This window comes from Ochlerotatus camptorhynchus, unplaced genomic scaffold, assembly GCF_037179485.1.
Source record: "Ochlerotatus camptorhynchus isolate MF236.1 unplaced genomic scaffold, CSIRO-AGI_Acam_v1.1 ptg000231l, whole genome shotgun sequence".
In the NCBI taxonomy this organism is placed as follows: Eukaryota; Metazoa; Arthropoda; class Insecta; order Diptera; family Culicidae; genus Ochlerotatus; species Ochlerotatus camptorhynchus.
The window spans coordinates 1,740,904-1,762,466 of record NW_027040721.1 but is presented as its reverse complement, the minus strand read 5'-3'; the positions used below and the strand labels follow the sequence as shown (position 1 = coordinate 1,762,466).

Sequence of the window (21,563 nt, the reverse complement as noted above, 5' to 3'; positions counted from 1 at the left end):
AATATTTATTAAATATTTTTAAATGTCTCGTAAGTTTCGCTAAGTATTTTTAAGTATTTTAATTCTAGGTTTTATTTTCATCGTAGTAACATTTTGTTTTATGACCGGTTGCTAGTGCTGTATTTGTTGTTTTTTGCTCCATCAGTTCGATAATTTTAGTCGCGTGATCTGATCATTTTTTAGAGTATAAAATGAGTTTATTTGAAATGAAGTGTACATTCATTGTAAGGGGTACGTATTTCAAATCTGCATACGAAAGGATATAACAAAATGTATGTTTTTCAGTGATCTAAAATGTGAAAATGAAGTACACCAAGTCTTGTTGATTCGTTTTCTCCAACATCCGGATCCTAGAAGACGATTTTGAAACCAAAGAGCTTTAAATGTGTAATTACTGTACAGACAGTCTAGTGTGTTCATCATATGGAAGTGTTCCACATTTGTGGAAGAATGTATGTTGTTGTTGACTGTATGTATTATGAAATAAAAGCTGAACACAATGAAACTGTTTATTCTCAAGACTACTAAAACTTTAACAGGCTAATCATACTTTACCGAACCACCGAATCTATAAATAACATTTGAAAATTAAATATGGTTTTTTAAACGATAAAATGAAAAATGGAAAATGGAGCAATTTTGTAAGGTTATCGTTCGTGGCGTAAAATCATTGTAACTATCCACTAGAAGCTAGTTCAAGCCTCTAAGGGAGCATCCATTAAGTACGTCATTCTCTCAGGGGGGAGGGGAATTTACAGATATGTGACAAGCAATGCATTAGGTATTGGAACAACGTGACGAATGGGAAGGGGGTATATTTTCTCAAATTTTTGCGAGGAGTACTTAATGCATGCTTTCCAACTCAATGGTTCAAACTCTATTGGTTTCCTTAGGGTAAAATAATAGATTTTCTTCAAACTAAACCTGTAGGACCATAATGTCCACAAGGGAATGTTCAAAGTAAGAGCCTGTAAGAAAAATATCAGGTGAATTGAATGTTATGATAGTCAATTTTATTAACCGTTCTAAATTTTATTATGAACCGATTTTTCGATTTGAACTTGTCCAACTTGGCGACCTTTATGAGCTTCAAGTACAAAGGCATCGTATGAGTCCGAAAATACATGACCTTGATTATGCGTGGAGTGCGTTCTTTTGTACGTACGAGCTAGAAGAGCGTTATCAGTGATTGCGGTGGTTCAAGGAAAATTAAATAAAGCCTTTTTGAAAACATGACGCTGCAAAGTCTCTAGGACAATCGGGTGAGATCTTTCCATTTTATCTATTTATATTTTATTTTTTGTTACTGATTTATCAAATGCTCTATATTGACAAATAGAGTTGCCAAATCATTCACCCTCCCACTAACACAACTCTTTCCTTCCTGTGACACCTATGAAGGTAGTATGGGTTCCCTGCACCTTCTTAAGTAGATGTTGGATTAACTTTCCCTCCCTTCCCCTGCGATTGTAAGGATGTGGCCAGGTGTATAATGCGATGCTTGTATTGTAGATTTTATTTTCGTGTGGGGAAAATCACTAATCCCAAGTGATATTTTCTGCGTCAACACTCGATATTTTCTGCAAAACGTATTAGTTGACCATTATATAGCCACCCACGATTTGTACAATCGCATATGCTATGCTATGCTTCAAGTAGAAAGGCATCGTATGGGGGGAAATCCATGTTGTTCATTTCTGCAGCCCATAACGCTACGGAAGCTATGAGCCTCAGCTCTCCGGATGCCACAAGTTCCGATTCAGCTCCGATCAGCATAAATGTCCGTAGTCATTTTCACAGGATCAAGATCCTAGTGGATTAAAACCTCGGTGAAAACCTTCGTGAAAACTATACTTATAACACAATAGTTATTTCCAGATCTGTATTTTGAACGAAACATTTAAACGAGCAATAGTCGAAATGTTCCAATGGCCATCAGTATAGCTTCCTCTTGAGACTGGATCAACGAGTCACGTCCGATACGGTCAGTGGCGTGTAGTTAATTCTATTAATATTGAAACTCACAACTGTTTGACACCGGGAGCTTCTACGCCGTTCCTGAAGGATACGTGTCTACATCCCTGACTGCTGGTCTAAGCCAGTCGGCAGTTGTTGGGGTGGGCACCAAAGGCCTCTTTTGCTCCCTGGTCTCCGGGCGTTGGAGAGGTAGGGAGAGTTTTCGGAACTATGAGAAGCTTGACAAAAAGGGTTAATTTAGGCTTCAATTTAATGGTTTTATTGATCCAATGGTGGGCGGGAGGTAAAACACTTACGCTGCTGCAATAGAGAAACCGGCCGCTGTCGATGACAAGCTACCGATCCTCGTGGCTATCGGCGACTTTAGTGTGGACTGATCTCAGATCCTGGGAGACCACGGTCGTTAGCTGTCCCAGAGGTTGAAATCTCGGTCTCCGAAAGGCACAATATCACCGCTCTTCACACACTACCTTCCAAAAGTGCACTCTAACAACGTGCCTCACGTCTCTGAATCCTATCCAAATTTCACCAGATCCACTCTGTTCCACAGCTCCAGACTCACTGACCTTCTTGCCTCTTCATCGTAGCTCATCCACCACCTAGCAACTTCCTTTCGTTATGCGTTTTGCTCTATCCGCTGTTCGATCGTGGCCCTCTTCATTATGGGAGTCTAATCGCCACCCGTCACGAAACGTATTCAGTATTTTACGATCGCTTATGGCTGCCACAATCTGGCTGAGTTTCTGGTAGGGAACATAAGATTTGAAGTTTGGCTTGTGTCGTTTGACGTGTAAACGTTCAAATTTGATTTTAATTTTCAAATTTTTAAATTTCTAGGATAGTTGATTTAATGAATTTGTGATATTCTGATTCACTTAATTCCTTAGTTTGTGATATTCTGATTTCCAGCTTTTCTGATTTGCTGATTTTTTTATTGTCTAATTACCTGATTTTCTGATTTTCTGATTTTCAGTTTTGCAATTTTCTTGCTGTCTGTTTTTCTGATATTGTTTTGATTTTTTCATGTTCTAGTTTTTATTTTTTTTTTTGATTTCTTTTTCATTGATTTTCTGATTTTGTTGCTGAATTTCTAATTTTCAGATTCTCTGATATTCTAATTTTTATTGAAAGATTTTCAGATGACTAACTTAAATTCTGATTTTCTGATTATCTGATTTTCTTATTTGCTGATTTTTTAAAGTTCTGATTTAAGATCTTCTGTTTTAAGATCTTCAGGTTTTCTGATTTTCTTATCTTTTTATTTTCTGATTGCCTAATTTAAATTTAATTAAGAATTTCAGGCATTCCGAATATTTTATTTTATTAATTTGTGATATTATGTTCCTGATTTTCTTATTTTCTTAGTTTATGATTTTCTGATTTTTTTGATTTTTTTTGGGTTTTCTAATTCTTTTATTTTGTTTTTATTTCTGATAAGCTGATATTCAAATTTTCAGATTATGTATGTTATTTTATTTTATTTTTTTGAGTTTTGAACTATCTGGTGATTTGATGATCTTAAGATTTTCAGATTTTAAAATTTCTTATTTTTTCCGTGTTATTTAGGTTTGTGATTTGCTAAATTTTTGAAAAGGTGATTTTCGGTTTTTCCTATTTGTTGATTTTTATATTTTTCCGATGCACTGATTGTAGTATTTTATGATTATCTGATTAGCAGCGCCGGAGGTGTAGTGGTACGCGTGATTATCTCCCACACCAGCAGGCCTGGGTTCAATCCCAGTCGGCGCCGCCGGGATGTTCTCAGGCATAACATCTTTGATCACGCCTTCCTTCGGATGGGAAGTAAAGCCGTTGGTCCCCGGTTCATGAGTTCATGGGTCGATAGGTAGGGTCCAGGTGTGGGAACTGCCTTCCTGGCGTCGGTAGCATTGGTGCCCAGCACGGAAAACAAGATCGACGGAAAACAAATCAAGGAAGATGATTATCTGATTTTTATTTTCAGATTTTCCTGATTGGATTTTCTTATTTATTTCTTTATTTGCTCCAAATTTCAAGATATTTAAATTTTCGGATTTTCAAATTTTCTTATTTGCTGATTTTTAAAATTTCGAATTTCCTGATTTTCTTACTCTAAGTTTTTATGTTGTGAAGTTTTAGATTTTAAAATTTTCTTATTTGCCGGTTTCTTTTTCCGATTGTCTTATTTCTGGATTTTTTTATTTTCTGTTTCTTTTTATGTTCAGATTTTCTGAGATTCTATGTTTTTGATTATCTAATTATTTGATTATCTTATCGATTTTATCGTCTGATTATCCTAATTTTCCAATTTTCTAACATTACGATTTTCTGATTTGAAAAATTTAAAATTTTCCCATTCATATGTTTCCAGATTTAAAGAATTTCTTATTATCTGAATTACTGATATTTTGATTAACTGATTATCTTACTTTATTATTTTCTGATTTTCTGATTGCAAGATTTTTAATTTTTCAGGTTTCTGATAATCCGATCTTTGCATTTTTTTGATTTTCTGTTTTTCTAATTTTCTGATAAGCAGGCTTTCAGATTTTCAGATTTTTCGATTTAACGTCTTTCTGATTTTCTGGTCATCTGAATTTCATTTTATAATTTGCTGATTTTTAAGATTTTTTGATTTTATGTTTTTCTCATATGCTGATTGCTTGATTTTCTTATTCGCTGGTTTTCTAGTTTTGAAATTTTGTAATCTTTTTATTCACATTTTCAGATTTTCAGACTGTCTTACGTAATAATTTGCGATTTAATGATAATTTTATTTTCTGATTTTATGTTTTGCTGGTTTTCTGATTTTATTTTCTCATTTAACAGAATTTTTCGATTTGATATCTGATGATATTATTTCACAATTTTGTGATCTTTTCATTTTACCATTAACTTATTTTGTTATTTTCAGATTTTCTGATATTTTTATTAAAATTTTCCGATTTATGATTTTTTAATTAATGAATTTCTCATTTTCTGATTTTCTAACTGATTATATTATTTGTAATTTTTCGGTTTTTGAATTTGCTGATTTTAATCTAATTATCTAATTTTAAAATTTCAAATTTTCTCATTTTTAAATTTTAAGATTTTTAGTTGTTTAGAACTGGAGATATTCAGAACTCTCGACATTCTGATTGACTGATTTTCTTACTCTCAAATTTACTGATTGACTGATTTTCTGATTTTTTGGTTTTTGAACATCTGTTTTTTCTGGTTTTCTGATTTGCTGATTTTCAGATTTTTTGATTTTCGGGTTGTGATATTCTGGTTGTCTAATTTTCTATTTTCCAGCTTTTCTGATTTTCTGATTTTGTGATTTTTATTTATTTTTTATTTTCGGATTTTTATGATTTGCTGACTTATGATTTTCTGACTTTCTTATTTTCATTTGTAGGTGGTCAGATATTCTGATTTTTGCTTTCATGTTCACTGATTTTTTGATTATCTCATTTTTGAAGCTTCAGATTTTCTTAATTTGTGGTTTTCTGATTATCAGATTAACTAATTTATTTTCTTATTTGCTGATTTTCTGTATTTCTAATTTTTATATTTTCTAATTTGTGATTTTCTGATTTTCTTATGTTTAATATTAAAGATTTTCTGATTTTTTTACTACTCTTGATTTTCTTATTTTCTGACTTTCAAAATTTAAGATTTTTCTATTTGTTTTTTTTTTTTTGATCATCTGATTTTGTGATATTTCTGATAATAAGAGTTTATGATTATCTAATTTTTTGATATTCAGATATGATGTTTTGTTGAATTTCTTGTTTGCTGTTCGTCTAATTCTGATTTTCTTAGTTGAAGATGCTAATTTCAAATAACAGACTGTAGTGGTAATTTTTATACGATAGATGGAGTAGATGAAAGCATAGAGTTGATATGTACATATAGTCAAAGTACATAACTCTGGATGGGAGCATACCATCAATTACTGTCAATGGTCGAAAGGTACAATAGCAACACCTACCCCACCCGTGTCCCCTCGAGATCGTCAAGTCGACGATGACAGGAGCACATATCGTGGTAGGGGTAAACAATAGTTGCAATTTCCAAACCTACGACTGGATGCCTTCCTTCAAATAACAATTGAAGTGCGGTAAAAATCGGTAGAACTGTTTCAAACACACAGTTGGTACTTGAACGGGTCGGTTTTCATCTCTTTTTGCCAGTGGTGGCGGGGGGGGGGACACCCCTCACCATCCCTCTCCAAAGGGGGAGTTTGGTAAAGAGAGATGAAAAAACCGATTTGTACCTTCCTTAAAAGTTGTCCTAGTTCGCTATTCTAATATCTATATACAATCTTCACACTGCCGTACTCTAACGGAACTATCAACTCTATGCTTTCATCTACTCCATCTATCGTATAAAAATTACCACTACAGTCTGTTATTTGAAATTAGCATCTTCAACTATGTAAATCGTTGACTTCACGTAGAAGTAATACTAAAAACATATAGTCAAAGCTGATTTTCTTATTTTCTTTCTCTCTGAAGCTTCTCATCAGATTTTATAACTGCTGATTGTCGGATTTTTCCTTTTTTTTTGACTGGTTTTATAATTGTTAGGTTATTTGATGATCTCATTTTCAGAGTTTCAGATTTTCTTAATTAATTATTTTCTTATCTTCTGAAGTTCTGATTTTCAATAATCAGATTTTAAGTTTTTAAGATTATCTAATGAGAAATTTTCAATTTTTCAGAATAGCAGAATTTCTTATTTGCTGATTGTCTAATTTTCAGATTTCCTGATTTTATTTTTTTCATTTTCAGGCTTTTAGATATTCTTATATTCTGCTTTTCTTAGTTGCTGATTTTCTGTTTTTTTTTTTCTTAATAACTGCTTTTCTAATTTCCTAATTTCTGATTACATTATTTTCTGGGTTTAGGATTTTCTTAATTTCTGATTTTCTGATAATCAGATTTCTCATTGATTTTCTAATTTGCTGAAATCATTTTTTGCGGATGGTCTAATTTTAGATTTTCTGATTTTCTTAGCTGCTGATTTTATGATTTTTTGTTTAAATCTTTATTTTCTGATTTTCTATATTTTCTATTTTATGATTACCTCATCTTCGGGGTTTCAGATTTTCTTAATTTCTGATTATCAGATTATCTTATTGATTTTCTTAGTGGCTGATTTTCTGATTTTCTAATTTTCTTATATTCTAATTTTATGATTTTCCGTTTTTTTTTCTGAATCCTGGTTCAATATTTTTGTTTTCTATTTTCTCAGGAGAAATTTCCTGAATTTTATACAAGACCAACAGACTACAGAGAAATTCAGCTAAATTGAAATAAGCTCAAGAGACCCTACCTATCAACCCATCAACTCATGTACCGGGAACCATGCGGCGCCGCTATGCTCTATGATGTGAAGCATCATACCGCAAAAAATAAGCGTTGTAAGTCATTGTTTACCCCATGCTTGGAATAGGGTCTCTCGGGGGAGGAGCCGAAGCCATTCTCCACCCTTCTTTCACTTCTCTTCTGTGCGATTAGTGCGTTACTACACTCGGCAAAACGTACATCAGTGATGTGAATGACTTATACCACTAGCAATTATAACAATGTGTTACAATTCAATTGAATTTGATTGCCTCCAAAGCGACGATGCAATTCTCATGATATAAAATGTATGCCATCCACTCTCTCTTGACGATAAATGTCATAAATGTGACACTGATACAGTTTACGGCTGACATAATCCTCCTCTGCTGCCGATTATTCCGAATAATTTATCCGAGCACAGTTAGAATGTACCAAGTAGGAAAATTCACAACTATTGTTGCGCTGTGTGGCATAAACTAGAGCCATATAAATCATTCGCGCCGGGATGGTCGGAGAAGCAACGCATTTGGCCTATAGATCATACTTCATCACCTCGAATTGGGCAGCTCCGGCCTAGTCGGACACCAACAGCATCCCAACCAAACCATGTTGAGAAGCGAAATTGCCAAGAGCGGAAGATTTGATATATGCCGTGCCGTCACCATCACCCGTCGTCGTTGTCGGATGACATTTTCCCGTTCGCCAATCGGCATCAATTTTCAAACCCCCGAGCCCCAGCGTGATCAATGAACAAGGGTGTGCGTGTCTCGCATGTTATCGGCTCCCATTGATCAGCCGTAAACTGACAGATTTGAGGTAATTAAATTTCCATATAATATCATTGCTGTCATTATCATAACGGGTCTCTCGCACCGACGACGTCATCGTGACCGCACTGATGCGATGCTCACGGCTCCGAGGATATGAGATGATCCTAGCGCTTGCATGCGATTATATGGGCGTCTGGAGGGAGCATTCCCATCATCATCATCGTCGTCGTTCAGGAGTATTTTATCATCCACAAGGAACAACAACAACAACAGCAGCAGCAGTAGCAGCATCTCCATCAACTTGAATCAACGCCCATCAAGTAGCAGTGCTTAGGTTTATTATTAATCATAAGAGCAGGAAGTGCGAAGATATTCCTTGCAGCAGCCGGGGGACTCCCGACATCCGGTCTGTCTCTTCCGCAGCGTCATCATTGTGCCTTCACCCACACATTTTAGTCTTGCAAATATTTTGATAAATTATTTTCTGTTCATCTTCCCTCGTTGCTACTGTTGTTGTTGTTGTTGTTGTTCTGGATGAACCTGCTGTTATGACGCGGCATCACTCATTGCTTGATCTTTGACGCACGTGATGCCTTTTCCATCCGTCCCCCAATGAGCGAAGGAGTCGTCGTCGTCGTCGTCCTGTCACAATCGTTAAAAAGTTATGACAGGATTCTTCATCTTCTCTCTCTCTTTGCCTACAGGCGACCCCCTCGTTATCGTGATTCATCAGTCAAACGCCCGGAATCAGCCAGTCAGGTCCAAGCCGAGCAATTGGCGATGGAATTACCGGAGTTTCCGTGATGGATTGTCGGAGGAAAAGTGCACGGAAGAAAGGCGAGTGCGAAAGTTGTCAAGGTCGTCACCATGACAATGAGGACGAAGCTGGAATTAATTTCGGAGCAATTTGTGACGGTTTTTGAACATCGTTTATCAAGCGCGAACAATTACTGAGTCAAGAGCGGTGCTCAACTGAGAGCACTGTATTTCGTGGCGGTGGGATGCGAGGAACAATATTTGGAAGGTTTTTTAGTTTATTTATAGGTGGAGTTCACGCGTTTACTTTAATTATCATTTCAATTTAATGCATTCTTCTAACAAATTTCTTTTCAAATTTGTCTATTTCCAGGTATTGGCTCTATGCTTATTCAATATTCAAATTGATGATCCACGGAGCTGCAACGGGAAGATGAGGTAAACATAGTGCTGGACGAATTAATCCACGGCAGGGTTGCCAGATGCATTTATTAAATCCATGCGAAAAAAGTTGGGAATGTTTGGGAATTTTCTAATATGTCTGTAAATCCAACCAGTAGGAGCAATGCTCCGTTCTCACTACAACTTGTAATAAGGTCTGAGGTCAAGCTTTCAACAGTTTAATTTAAATTGTCCACGTTAAACCGCCTCTCTCAAACGGCGCCGGTAGTTTTGTGGTAAACGTGATAACCTCTCACCTCAAAAGGCCTGGGTTTAATCCCAATCGGCGCCGCCAGGATTTTCTGAGGCATAACATCTCTGATCCCGTCTTCCTTCGGCAAAGAAGTTAAGCCGTTGGTCCATGGTCCATGAATTGATGGGTTAATAGGTAGTGTCCAGGTGCGCGAGCTGCTTCCCTGGCGTCAGTAGCGTTGGTACTCAGTACAGAAAACAATATCGACGGAAAACAAATCGGCCTCTCTCGCAGAGTCACAAAACATGTTGCGATAGAGCGAGGGGTAGGAGTGTTGCCAATATAATGGTTAAAAAATCACCCATTATAATAACTAAATTCAAAGAGAGAGATTGGGAAATCCAAGATCCCATTAACCACATCCGATATGGTTTTTTGAATCGGGGTGACGTATAGGGACCGGAAATTCATATTTGATGTTATTTTGAAATCCAAGAAGGCAACTTCCAGTTACAGAAAAACTGGAAAATACTTTCAAATATCCCACAATACACTGAAACCACCTTGCACGAATCAAATCGGGGGTAAGTCGAATAAGAGCGTAGAATTTGAGATTTACTTACTACTACAAGAACGGTTTGTAGAAATGCTGTATTCAAGGTTATACAAGATCTCCTTGGAGTAACGATCGTGCAATCTACAAATGCAAATTGTAGTTTATAGATACGGTGGATTCAGTCTACTTCAAAAATTATCACCGGTACAGCCTTGGAATAACTCTAGGAATTCCTAAGGATGCCATTCATATTCTTTATACTTGGGCCAATATAAAAAAAAAGTAGGAGGGTCTGTGCCTAGGGGCACGAACGGAAGCTCGACGTAGGACCACTAGTGGATGGAACAAATGTGAAGAGCATTTAGTTCTTTTTATTGATCAATTATCTATTATCTCGACTCTTTCCGTTTTTGAATTGTAGGTGTACCAAATGTGTAGTATTTTTGTAAAATCAATATCACTTAAACCCCTGCTTCCAAGTTTGATTACCAGATAACACCTCTGGAGAGCGTTTTGTGTGGTCGTTGGGGGCGTGTGGTTCTGAATATGGACAAACAGACACAGATAAATTCTATTCCAACTATTTACTATAATAAGCTTGTTGGCCCTGAAAAGGGTCGTTTTGTTGCCAAAGTTGGTGATGATTTAACCTCCGAAAACGTACAGAGTGCGTCTGTCGCTTCAAAGCGTAGATGACACATCCATGGCCGCTTACGCTTGGCGTGTTCAGAGTAGGTGACAGCAACACGGATCACATTTTCCAGGAACACCTTCAGCACACCTCGTGTTTTCTCGTAGATCAGACCGGAGACACCGCCACGGCAAACCAGACGACGGATGGCGGTTATCACGAAGAACCTTGCGATGACGCTTGGCGCCTCCTTTACCAAGACCTTTTTCTCCTTTGGCACGACCAGTCATTGATGCTTGCTGGGTAGAAGAGTGGACTACCTAACCTGCTACCACCTTCCTACTGTAGCGCTCTTTAATATCTTTTCAGGTTAAAGCAGAATGATGTGCCTAGTGGTACTCTATTATGACGACTGGGTTTGGGAAGAACGTTTATATCATGAAAACAGTGATAAAATTATCACTTTTTATTTGTAAATTGGACCATGCTTGACATTACCACTTTTTCGATAGTTTCTTGTTGAAAATCATTAATCGGAAGCATTGCTATTGATGCGTAGAAATATTTCTGATCGATTGGTGATAAAATTATTTAAATTGGACCAGGGGCAGCTGAGTTATTAACGTTCAAAATCTTTCATAACTGTGTTACATGTTCTCTTTTCGGTTTTCACAAAGTGTACCCCCATATAGAATTCACAGACGTAGTCCTACGTCAAAAATAACAATCATCAAAAGAAATTCTCAAGAAGGGTCCAAAATAAGTTGATAATACGAAAAACAATCAATCCAAAAAGGCGTACATTGCAAATTACTTAATTTAAAAATTCAATGAGGTTGTGCATAATTTAATGGAAGAGGTCAACCGCAAAGTCCTTTCACTCGTATTTGGCAAAGCAAAAGTGAACTCATCAATATCAGAGCGTCAAGTTTGAGAAAGCTGCCAGAATGATATGAATTCTGTACTGGAAAAAAAGTTCGCTACATTGATTAGGTTGTGACTTTGCAGCGTGTGGGTAAAAATTTCTGATATGAACTGAAACTTGCTCAGAGTGTAATGTTTACGCTGGAAGAATTTTAACAATCTGTCAAGTGGTTAATGAGATGGGATCGAAGCAAGGGCAGAAACACCTGGGAATCCATTATTCGATGATTCCCCGGGTGGTGAAGTCATTCAATGAGTCCCTGAGTCTGTTCAAGCATCGGCCGAATCTTTCGATCCACGATGCGGCGATGGTTTGTCCAAAAGCGATGAAACATGCCGGCATCCACGTCTACAAGGTACAGAACGCACCGAACCAGAACGACAAACAAAACACGGTGGCCATAACCAGCGCCAGGAAGCTGACGAAACCGAGGTGCGTCGTGATGGACGACAACACAAAGCATTTGGCCGTTCCTGAGGAGGTAAGGAAGAAGAAGGTGGAAAAATTCTCCAAAAACTACAAAGGCCAGCCCTATGGGGTTGTACGCAATGGTGACTTAGGACTACGTGGCCTTATACATATAATAAATGTTATTTGTTAGCTGCAGCAGGAGCTTGTGTTTTGTGTAGGAATAGGAATTTTGAGCGGGGTTCTCTCTGTTTATACTCTTTTGTACGACGCGCTTGAAATAGATGGCCCACAGCAACTCACGGAGAGCTACTGATTCCGATCAATAGCGGTGAGGCTTCTTCCTACTTCTATGGATGCTTATGTGGGTTGCAGCTCGCTGCTTGCGGGGAGCCTTTCGTTTCACCATTTGGTGAGACCGGATGGAATTCAACTTTGAAGTCTGTGTTAGGGAAATCGCTTTTCACAGGCAATCGGTGATAACATTTTCAATAGTGGCAATTGGAAAAATGATAAAGTCTTAATTTCATAAGATGCGTAGAAATTTTTCTGATCGATTGGTGATAAAATGATTGAAATTGGTCCAGGGGCAGCTGAGTTATTAATGTTCAAAATCTTTCATAATTTTGTAACATGTTCCATTTTCGGTTTTCACAAAGTGTACCCCCATATAGAAATCACAGACGTAGTCTTTCGTCAAAAGTTCATGCTTTGGCAGGCCATCTGTGGATGCGGCAAGATGAGCCACCCGTACATCACGACGGGTACCATCAACGGGCAAATCTATCAAGACGAGTGCCTCCACAAGCGCCTCCAACCCTTCCTGCGATCTCACGGAGGCGAGACGCTGTTTTGGCCAGATTTGGCATCCTGTCACTACGCACAGCAGGTGTTAGAGACAGAGACAGAGGCAACAATGTTGTTTTTGTACCAAAAGACGTCAACCCACCGAACTCGCCGGAACTTTGACCGATTGAGAAGTTTTGGGCCATCATGGAGGCCATACTTCATAAAACAACTTACTGAAACTCCTCAAACTCACTTACTTACTTACTTAAGTGTCCTGAGCGCCATCCCTGGCGCAAAGGGCCAACGTGAAAGATCTCCATCCTGGGCGATTGTTTGCTTTCGCCTTGACCTGGGCCCAGGTCGAATTCCGGTCGACTTGCTTAATCTCCTTGTTTAGGCTTCGCCGCCATGAGCCCCTGGGTCTGCCTCTGCTGCGATGTCCGGCTGGATTCCAATCCAGCGCTTGTTTGCAGATTTCATTTCCGCTCTTCCGTAGAGTGTGGCCAACCCACCTCCACTTACGTTCCCGAATTTCTGTCGATATCGGCTTCTGGTGACACCGTCGATGGAGCTCGGCATTCGAAATCCAGTTGTGAGGCCACCAAGCACGAATTATATACCGCAGGCATCGGTTGATGAACACCTGCAGCTTCTGTGTGATCTCCGCTGATACGCACCATGTTTCGCTAGCGTACAGCAGTACAGATTTCACGTTAGAGTTGAAAATTCGGATCTTCGTGCGGAGACTAATCTGATTTGACTTCCAGATGTTTCGTAAACTCGCAAAAGCAGCCCTTGCCTTCTTGATCCGTGCACCTATGTCACTCTTGGTTCCGCCGTCCGACGCTATCTGGCTGCCAAGATATTGGAAACTTTCAACCTTCTCCACTTCCTGACCAGCTACCGTAAAATTGGATGGATTTCCCGTGTTGATATCCAACGATTTAGTCTTGCTGACGTTGATGTTGAGACCTGCCGCTGAGGAGCGTTCGGCGAGATCGTCGAGCTTACTCTGCATGTCAGAACGCCGTTGTGATACTAAAGCAACGTCATCCGCCAAATCTAGGTCGTTTAGATGCTCCATTGTAATAGGCTGCCAGAGCAACCCACGGTTCGGCACACGGTCGATCGCACCAACCATTATCTCGTCGATTACGATGAGGAACAGTAGCGGTGATAGAATACATCCTTGCCTCACTCCAGCGACTACCCGAATAGGGTCAGATAGGGCTCCGTTGTGCAGCACCCTGCACGTGAAAGCCTCATACTGAGCTTCGATGAGGTTGACGATTTTATCCGGAACTCCCTTGCGCCTTAGGGCGCCCCACAGGTTTTCGTGGTTGAGTCGGTCGAAAGCTTTTTCGTAGTCAATGAAAACCAAGTAAAGGGACTCTTGGAATTCGTTGACCTGCTCCAAGATTATGCGGAGCGAGACAATATGGTCCACACAGGATCTTCCAGCACGGAATCCCGCCTGCTGCCGTCGGAGAGTCGCGTCGATCTTCTCCTGTATCCGGTTGAGGATAACTTTGCATAGAACTTTGAGAACACAACACAGTAACATAATGCCACGCCAGTTATCGCATACAGTTGGGTCCCCCTTCTTTGGGACCTTCACTAAGACGCCCTGCATCCAGTCAGCCGGAAAAGTCGCGGTGTCCCAGATATTGCAGAATAGTTGATGCAACATTTGTGCAGATAGCATGGGGTCAGCTTTGAGCATCTCTGCTGATATGCGATCGACCCCGGGAGCCTTGTTGGATTTCATGGTTCGGATAGCAGCTTCGATCTCCGGTAGGGATGGCGCCTCAGAATTGACGCGAGTGATGCGTCGCACTCTTGGCGGTTCATGCCGAGATGTTGATGGCTGGTTGACCGACGAAACTTGTAGAAGCTGTTCGAAGTGTTCAAACCAGCGTTTCAGCTGATCAGTGGGGTCGGTGAGCAACTGACCAGTCGCGTCCTTCACTGGCATCCTAGGATTCATCCTTGCTCCACTCAGGCGTCGTGAGATATCGTAGAGGAGACGGATATCGCCTGTTGCTGCGGCTTTCTCACCTTCATCGGCTAGGGAGTCCACCCACGCTCGCTTATCCCGCCTACACGAGCGCTTCACTTCCTTCTCGAGAGCCGAATACAGTTGGCGGGCCTGGTTCTTCGCTCCTCTGGTTCTCGCCCGCTCTATCGCGGCTTTTGCATTTCTCCGCTCCTCTATCTTCCTCCAGGTGTCATCCGTGATCCACTCCTTTCTCTGAGCGCGCAGCTCGCCCAGGTTGTTTTCACTCGTTTCAGTAAAGGCATCCTTGATCGCCGTCCATTGCTCTTCTACGCTGCCACCATCAGGAATATCCGCAGCTCTGGTCTCCAGTTCCTCGACGAATGACCTTTTTACTGCTGGATCTTCCAATCGGCGTGTGTTGAATCGCCGTCCGAGCCGCTCCTCCCGCCGCTGGACCCGCGCGATACGAAGGCGGATCTCTCCAACGAGGAGATGGTGGTCAGACGCGATGTCGGCACTGCGTTTGTTCCGAACGTCAAGAAGGCTCCTTCTCCATTTTCGGCTGATGCAGATGTGGTCGATTTGATTTTCGGTATGTCCATCACGGGAAACCCACGTGACTTTGTGCACTGGTCGATGGGGGAAGAGCGAACCCCCGATCACCATGTCGTTATTGCCACAAAACTCTGCCAACAGCTCACCGTTTTCGCTCATTTCGCCAAGACCATGGCGCCCCATGACACGCTCATAATCCGTGTTGTCGGAGCCGATCTTCGCATTGAAGTCGCCGATGTAGATCTTGATGTCACCTCTCGGAATTTTATCCACGACTGCATTCAGTTGACTGTAAAAGTTCTCTTTGTCCTGTAACTCGGCAGCATCGGTTGGCGCATAACATTGGATTATGGTTAGGTTACGAACCCGCGTTCTGAATCTGGCAACGATTATCCTCTCATTGATAGGTTCCCACTTGATGAGCGCCGCATTTGCTTGGGCGCTAAGCAGGAAACCAACTCCACGGTGGCGGGGAGCGTGTTCACCTCGAATACCAGAATAGAGTAGTACCTGTCCCGACGGCAGCTTGTGTTCTCCAAAGTTTGGCCAACGGACTTCGCTTAGTCCCAGGATTTCGAGCTTCATGCGTCGAGCCTCGCTGGCGAGTTGTGCCAGCTTCCCCTGTTGGGCTAGCGTTAGTACATTCCATGTTCCAATTCTTGTCCGTTGTTTTGCGCTAAAAGTCGTTGCCGTAATATCAGTCCGTGATCTTTCTCTATTGGTTTCTGTAACAGTTGTAAAGTTTCGGGGACAGTAGGTAGTTAGCCTAAGGTCTCCTATCCGCCGTGATGGGGCTGCCATCTTGGGTATAGCTTTCGGGGATAAGCATTTCTTGTTTCAGCCGCTGGATGCCAGGCAGACGCTGTTTGAGCCGCACCTCCATGGTGGACAGACGCTCAGTTATTGTGTAGATGGGGCTGCCATCTTAGATTTAGCTGACACAATACAGCATTTCTTATTCAGCCGCTGGATGCCAGTCAGACGCTGTTTGAGCCGCACCTCCATGGTGAACAGACGCTCAGGCCGTGTAGGCCGAACCCGCTAAAAAACTCACTGGAGGTTTTAAAACACTTTTGTCCTGCGAGTTTGGCCAGCCTTCACCTCGAGTGAGTGGCGGCAGGAATATGGAAAAAGTAAACAAAAACTCCTCGAGAGAGAGGGAGAGTGAACTGCAGCGAGAGGATGATTTGAGACGCTTTTCGAGACTCCGGATGACTTTTTTGTTCGACGCAAGAAGCTCAGAGTTCACCCAGAGTGAGAGTAAGAGCGTGTGATAGAAAACATGAACATGAATGGCAGCAAACCTCACTCTCATTTTATCCCCCTTCGCTCACAAACTCTGAAGCTCAGTGGAATGATTTGGCAGTAGTCATTCTACTCCTCAGAAAAATTCAACGCTCGGCTCATTTCAAACTCGCGAGCGAGGATCCATCAGGCCTGAAAACACCTATGGTGTTGGAAAAACGAGCTGGCCTTTAAGGAACAGAGATTATGAAAAAAATCCACGGTAATTTCGAGCTGAAGTTTTGGTGCATTATTAGGAGAATCTCAAGAATTGTGAGGAGAATTTACTTCAAAAAAAGTGACGTAAACGGAGGTTTCAGTCTGCTCTTAGAATTATCACTAGAATACCCTTGGAATAAATCTAATCTAATCCCTATGTATTTCCTTTGAATTTTTGAGTAGAATCTTTCCTTTTAATTCCTTTTAAACTTGCTTCAGAATTCATTTGAAATTATCCATACAATGTTCATTGAATGTATTTTGAATTATTCTTCTTCCCTAGCATTTCTATACACCACTACCATGGTGCCAAGTAAGCAAGGGGGGGAGGAGGAAACGTATTAAAGTACGTTTACTCTCCCAATTTTTTTTGGATTCCAATACAAACTATAGGTAAAGACTGGAACGCGCAAAAAATGGTCGACACAAAAATCGTTTCTTTCAGTCATTATTCATATCATCAAAATCTTCTTATTTTTCTTTTGGTAGTTTAATTCATATATTTAAAGGAAAAAAATATTCGTTTATTCTTTTGGTTTGTCAAATCCGAACTGCCGTGCCTTCCGCTTAACCCCTAACATTTAATTTTGCACAGTGGTCTCATCTAGAAACACTGGAATAAGAGACCAGCGGAGACACTGTTATGATTCCAATCGAACTGTCAAAAACGGTTCCAATCTGCAATGTTTACAAATGTTTTGCTTCAATTAGGGAGGAGTATTTAACAATCATTCATGAACTCGCTCGTCGGTGCATTGGCGAAGTCACTTGCAAGCAGTTACAAATGCAAGTGATGCCAGGATTGCTTTGATGTTTATCTTGTTGCCAAATTCATGATTTTTTTCTCCGCTGGTCTCTTATTCCAGTGTTTCTAGTATTATCGACCTTATTCGCCGCCGAACGCCAGTTAGATTTATTTATTTATTTGTTTTTTTTTTAATCTTTATTTAAGAGATTTTTAGCCATAGGCTAGTTAGTTATATAGATTTAGTTAGATTTAGATTTGAACTGTTGCTCGTTTTCCATGGATTTTAATTTTTTTGAGATTCCGTTTGACCAAGGCCCAATACCGTTCGATAGGGCGGAGTTCTGGGCTGTTGGGAGGGTTGTGGTCTTTGGGTACCACAACCACGTTGTTCGCATCGTACCACTCGATTGCCTTTTTCCCATAGTGGCAGCTCGCCAAGTCCGGCCAGAACAGCACAGGTCTACTATGTTGCTTTAGGAATGGTAGCAGCCGCTTTTCCAGGCACTCCTGAACGTAGATCTCTTGATTGATGGTTCCCGTAGTAATGAAAATGCATATGGCCTGCCAGACGAGATATTTTTTCGTGAACTTCGATAGTTTGATGGTTTTGAAAATTTCAGCCACCTTCCCTTTTCCTGATGCGGCGGTATAAAACTTCTGTCCCGGAAGCTGCTTGAAATCCGCCTTCACATAAGATTAGTCGTCCATGACGACAGAGTCGAACTTTGTGAGCAGATTCGTATGCAGCTTTCGGGACCACTGCTTTGCCGACGTGTTTTGTTTGTAATCTCGGTTCGCCATCTTCACCTTCTTAAACGTCGACAACCCGGCTCGTTTCTTGGCCCGCTGCACAGTAGTATGGAAGACATTGAGCTTGCCAGCGACGTCCCTGATGGAGAGGTTAGGATTCCGCTTATATTTCACCGACTTCTTCTTCGTCGTCGCTGCCACGTTCGGATTACGATTGCAGGCTTCCTGGCGGTCGACAGACGCTCCCGAACACTTTTAAAACGTTTGTCACGATCGTCGATTTAGCCACATCCAGCAATTTCGCCAACTTGGCGTGTGAGAACGTCGGAATCTCTTGCTGCGCTAGCAAAATTTTGACATGCTGCTCCTCTTACTTGGACGTCATTTTGAAAACTGGAGAGCAAACGGTGAAAACTCATCATAGCAACCATTGTATATACACTCAACTTCCAAATGCAGCACTTCAGGTTTTTTATGCATTTTTAGCAGAAATACACCAATTTGAAGCTGACCAATTTTTGTGCGTTTCAGACTATAAAAAGTATTTTACAACCCCCCACCCATGTTCGAGGCAAGTTGGCGCTACTGCTTGCATTTATCCACACAAATTCCTGCACCCAACCGGTGGATGTAAGATTCGCTTACAATTATGTGGGATTCATCATCAGAGGATGTAACTGGAGACCGCATGAACCGAGGATGCGATATACCTAGCTGCGGTCCGATGTAAGAAAATTGGAGACCGAAAAATGTGGAGTTGTATTAGTGAGTGAAATTAATTATGTCGAAAAAAATTGAAAAAAGGTTGCCGACTGGACTCGAACCACGGACGTTGCGACTATCAGACTTGTGCTTTCTCCACTGCTCTCTCCATGCTTCTGAATATGGGCAGCCTAAAAGCAAACATGAAGCGCTCATTTTCTCGCATGCTCGACTTCGTATGCTTTTTCGGCAGGAGTGATTCGAGATAAGTGTGTGCGTCGTTCTACAATGTTCTACAATGTGCGTCGTTCTACAAGCTTACTGGTATCGTCGAAAGCGTAGATTGAACCCGAAATAAAAATGCTCGACTTCGTATGCTTTTTCTGCTGGAGAGATTCGAGACAAGTGTGTGCGTCGTTCTACAATGTTCTACAATGTACGTCGTTCTACAAGCTTACTGGTATAGTCGAAACCGTAGATGGAACACGAAATAAAAAAAGACAAAAAACCATTACATCGCCTGCATGGTCAATTTCTAACATTCGTTGCGATGTTCATGAACAGAGGATGATAGGAAACGGAACTAACATTCATTGTAATAGATTTTTGGTTTGCGTGTGAGGTTTGAAATTCTAATTGCAACTCTTATGAAGCTCTCGTTCGAATTCCTTTGAAGTTCATGTGGAATTCTTCTCTCAATTGTAATCTTCCTTAACATAACCTTGGTATTTCCTGAAAATTCCTATGGAATTATGCTTTGGATACCTTTTCACCCTTTTCCAGAAATATCTTAAAGATTCTAAGATTTTCATAGGAACTGTCCTTAGAATTGGCTTTTAATATGTCTCAGTATTTTCATGACGTTATCTTCAGAATCCTCTCAGAAACTTCCTCAGAATTCATAACCACTTAACCTCAGAAATTCTAGTTTTCATTAAAATTTCCTTTGAATCTTATTCAGGATTCTACTCAGAACGGTCTTGGAACATGCCTGGAATTCATCAGACTTCTAAATTCCCTTAAAGTTTTCGCTAGATTTCCTTAGAAAGTCTCAAAAAATGCATGAGCCTTTGTGAATTTTGGAAGGTTCTTTCTTTGGATCTTGGACTCCCAACTTAGTGTTCTGGATGCACTTCCACAGTTATTAATTGAGAGCTTTCTATGCCTGTATGATTTTTGCATTAGTATAACTGTGTGGCAAGTACAATCATACTCTTGCCCAGGGAAGTCGAGAAATATTTCAACCCAAAAAATTCCTTGACCGAACCGGGATTCAAACCCAACTACCCCCAGCATGGTCTTGCTTTGTCGCTGCGTCTTTACCGACTAAGCTAAGGAAGGCCCTAGGACGAGCATTAGAGAAGCTAGTTTCCAACATCCTAGATTGGCAACCTTCGCGCTGAAGCTGAAACACCGAATATGCGCAATCAACCATACGAGATTTGTTAATGATGAACGTAGACCTTGCAATGCTGCGGTTGCTACTCTCCTTTCCTCCAAAATCGGCAGATGGAGCTCGCTCTGGTTTGGTTCGGATGTTGGCCAGTTTGCTTAATTTTGCAACAGCCAGTGAGGTCCATTCCACCAAAGGGACTTGTACTACAACTGTGCTGGAGACCTTCCACGAGATATAATATCTGTTGGATTCGTCGTCCCGGAAACGTGAATCCTGGTACCGTCCTTGGTGATGTGCTGCATTTCTACCCGAAATGCTGCATTTCACGATAGTAGAATCCGTCTAGAGGTACGATTCCACAGGCATGCGGATGCTGTTGATGACCTTCTCGAGATTTGGCTGTGAATAAGCGGACTGTGTCATCTTCCAAAATGGTTTTGATTTAGATGCAAGCCCCATTGGCTTTCATCGAAGATCGCAGCCCAGGTAACTCCAACCCAGTGTGCAACCGCTAATCCATCCAATATATTCCAGCCATGATTCTAGTAGATCGTTGCTCAGTGGATCATCCCAGTTACATTCACGTTTCAATGATGATAGCAATCCGTCCGTGGTTCCCACTGCAATCCCAGAGTCTTTACAGTGGTCAAGCGTCAAAATAGTCTAATTTTCCCGCAGATCCCGCCGCTGGATGTGACCGCTTTCTATCTTATGCAAGCTTCAGCAGACACCTTGTAGCCAGATAGGGAGCGGATACGGTTCCGTAAGTTACGGTGATCAATTAAAACGTTCAGATGATTTGATTTTTGGGACCCAGCCATACAATCTTTTGCACACTTTGATGGATGAGACGATTTGAGGTATGTCCTTGGAGGTAAAGAAATGTGCATTTGATTAGTATTGTCACATTATTGGCCCTTCGCTCAATTTCAACTTCTGTTCCATTTTTACACTCCCAACAAACAATTGCCTATTGAAGAAACGATTTCTTGACGATTTTATTCCACTTCATGCTTAATAATACTTGTACTATTTTTAATAATAACTTCTGTTCAGGCTTTGTTCACACAAATTTGGAGAATTTATTCAACCACAACGTCAAAATATTTGGTGTTGAAATAAGGTATGTCGAGAAGCTTTTATTCGACT

General features: G+C 40.7%; 1 protein-coding gene across 4 annotated transcripts in view; it reads left to right on the top strand.

The window, feature by feature from the left end:
- Window positions 1-21,563, top strand: part of side (sidestep) — a 671,279-nt gene that overhangs the window by 156,885 nt on the left and 492,831 nt on the right. The window lies entirely within an intron of this gene.